Genomic DNA, 437 nt, shown 5'->3' on the forward strand with positions numbered 1-437 from the left:
GGGGGGGAATGGAAAAAATGGGATTTTTTGCGATGGAAGTTTTCATAATGGAAATTTTTGGACAAACGCGTAATTGATGAGAAGAGGTTGGAGTTTTGTCAAGGAAAGGACACCTTTTGGGTCCGCTGGCAATTGTGGAACAGCACATTTTATTTTTAACACCCCCCCAAACAAAGCGGTCGTATTCTTTTTCCTCGCCAGACGGAGGGACATGACACTGGGGAGACGCCGTCACACTCCTCCCAGCTCAGCAGCCCCTGCCAAATCCTCTGGGCAGCCCCAGCGTGCCGAGGCGCCCTGCCTGCTGCCAGCGTGTGCGTGGCAGGAGGCTCGGACCGGTGATGAGGTCCGTTCCCCCCCTCCACCCCCAAACCCCGGGATGGACGGGGCTGGATGTCTGCTCCCGTCGGGAGCCGGACCCCCGAGCCCAGGGAGCG

The sequence above is a fragment of the Charadrius vociferus genome, unplaced genomic scaffold (genome assembly GCF_000708025.1).
Source record: "Charadrius vociferus isolate BGI_N301 unplaced genomic scaffold, ASM70802v2 scaffold711, whole genome shotgun sequence".
In the NCBI taxonomy this organism is placed as follows: domain Eukaryota; kingdom Metazoa; phylum Chordata; class Aves; order Charadriiformes; family Charadriidae; genus Charadrius; species Charadrius vociferus.